The following is a 2,576-nucleotide window of genomic DNA, read 5'->3' as shown; positions in this document are numbered from 1 at the left end:
ATGAATATTGACTTATTCACTAGTAAAAGCTAATAAAACATGGGTTGCCTCCCATGAAGCGCTTCTTTAGCGTCACTAGCTTGACGTTTCTCCTTCATCCGGGAGGTTGATAATGCTTCAAGTCCTCCCCTCTTGCCTTGGACTTATATCCATTGGTTGTATTAATGATCTCTACATGTTCCAAGGAGAGGACTCTGTTAATAGTGAAGACCTTAGGTAACTGAGATGGTATAGTGGGGAGATTAGGGGGGATATCTGGGAAGTAAGCTGAGATCACTTTATCTCCTGGAGAGAAGTCTTCCGTAGGGATCTTCTTGTTCCTCCACCCCCTTGGTACTTTCTTCTTTGTCCCTTTTGACGTTGCCTTGCTCTTTGTGACTTCTTTTTCTAAGGGAATTTTGTTGTTGTCTTCACATGTTTCTGGCGGTTTAGGTTCCTCCAGCTTTTCCTTGAGCTGTGACAGCTGCTTATTTCCTTGTTCATCAACCAAGGGCTTTCCCAGTTGGGCTGGTTGTGCTTCAGTGTTTGCTTCCTCTGTCAGCATCTCATTATGATCTGTGCTTGGTTCTTTGTTCTCTTGGTCTGCTTCTTGTGAGAGTTTGAAGACATTAAAGTTGAGTCGTTCATCATGGATCCTCAATATTAGCTCCCCTCGCTCCACATCTATGAGTGCTCTGGTTGTAGCTAGGAATGGTCTTCCCAATATGATTGGGTGAGTGTGACTCTCTTCCATGTCCAAGATGACAAAGTCTGTTGGGAGGAAGTATTTCCCAACCTTTAACAACACATTTTCCACCACCCCTATTGCTTATTTTTGAGTTTTGTCAGCCAGCCTGATGACTACATCTGTGGGCAATATCTCATTGATCTGCAGTCTCTTCACCAGGGATAAGGGCATTAAGTTGATGCTTGCTCCCAAATCACAGAGTGCTCTATCAAACATTGTTTCTCCTATGGCACAGGGGATATGAAAACTCCCTGGATCTTTTCTTTTCGTAGGCAACTGCGGTTGAATGAGGGCACTGCACCCCTTGTTCATCACTATAGTTTGGCCTCCCTTGAGTGAGCTTTTCCTCGGAAGCAGCTCCTTCATATACTTGATATATGCAGGCATTTGTTGGATAGTCTTGATGAATGGTATGTTCACATGCAAGGATGCAAACAAGTCAAGAAATCTTGAGTATATTCTCTTCTCTACAGCACCATTGAGCAGTTGGGGAAAATGTGCATAGAGTCTCAGCAGCTCCTGTTTTGATATTTCTGGTTCTTGGTATTCTTTTTCCTCCTTCTCTATTGAGGTATCTTCAGGTTGTTTTGACAGCTTGCTTGGTTTGTCCTCAGTCTCCTTATCACTTATAGTGACCATCTTGCAATCTTCCCATCTTACTTTCTTTGTTTCACCTCTCGGATTCTTCTCTGTGTCACTTGGGAATCCATCTGTGGGTTTGGGAACTTGCTCAAAGAGATATCCTACTTGAGATTCCAACCTCTTGATTGTGTCTCCCTGGTTCTTGAAACTGGCTCGCATTTCCTCCTTGAACACCTTGTTGTCTTGGATATCCTTACATATGCCTTCGAGTAGATTTTCAATCCTTGAGATTCTTTCATCAAATGCTGATAGGTCAGGTTGAGGAGGGTTGTTCTGGCCTTGATATGAGTGTGGAGAGGTGTTGTTATTGAGATGTTGATATGGTCTAGATGTGAAGTGTTGGGTGGCTGCATTGTTTGGATTCAGGCGTCTTTGATCAAGGCTTTGGTCTTGTTGATTCCCCCACCCAAAGTTTGGGTGATTCCTCCATCTAGGGTTGTAAGTCTTGGAGTATGGATCATGGTTCTGCCTAGGTGAATTCCCAATGTAGTTGGCTTGCTCCTGACTACCCTCTGCTTCTTCATTCACTCCTTCTTGGGTTGTTGATGAAGTGGAGATTGCTGCTACTTGGTTCCTCTCCATCTTCTTGGTGAGGTCAGCCAGCTGCTGGGTAATGAGCTTGTTTTGGGCCAGCAGAGCATCTACATTGTTTAGCTCCATTACTCCTCTTGTGTTCCCTCTTTCGGAGGCATAGAAGTAATCGTTCTCTGCTACTATTTCAATGACGTCTATGGCCTCCTCAATGGTCTTCTTCTTGTTCAAAGATCCTCTGGATAAATGGTCTACAGCCTTCTTTGACTCATACGAGAGCCATTCATAAAAAATGTGCAGCTGCACCCATTCGTTGAACATGTCAGGTGGACACCTCCTTGTCAGGTCTTTAAACCTCTCCCATGCTTCATATAGAGTCTCACCATCTTGTTGCCTGAAAGTTTGGACCTTAGCTCTCAGCCTATTGATTCTTTGAGGAGGGTAAAATCTTGCTAAGAATTTGTTCACCACGTCTTCCCAAGTTGTCAAGCTTTCCCTTGGGAAAGATTCCAGCCACTTGGCTGCCTTATCCCTGAGTGAGAATGGAAATAAGAGCATTCTATAGGCGTCAGGATGAACACCATTAGACTTCACTGTGTCACATATTCTCAGGAAGGTGGTTAAATGTTGATTTGGGTCCTTTTGGACACTTCCTCCGAACGAACAGTTGTTTTGC

At 43.9% G+C, this 2,576-nt stretch overlaps 1 non-coding gene across 1 annotated transcript; it reads left to right on the top strand.

Moving 5' to 3' along the window:
- The first annotated feature begins 2,219 nt into the window (after nt 1-2,219).
- Nucleotides 2,220-2,323, top strand: LOC112768064 (small nucleolar RNA R71). The gene has a single exon (XR_003185502.1). It is a non-coding gene; the product is annotated as a small nucleolar RNA R71 (small nucleolar RNA).
- The last annotated feature ends 253 nt before the right edge of the window (nt 2,324-2,576 follow it).

This window comes from Arachis hypogaea, chromosome 17, assembly GCF_003086295.3.
Source record: "Arachis hypogaea cultivar Tifrunner chromosome 17, arahy.Tifrunner.gnm2.J5K5, whole genome shotgun sequence".
In the NCBI taxonomy this organism is placed as follows: domain Eukaryota; kingdom Viridiplantae; phylum Streptophyta; class Magnoliopsida; order Fabales; family Fabaceae; genus Arachis; species Arachis hypogaea.
This window is presented reverse-complemented; position numbering and strand designations above follow the sequence as displayed.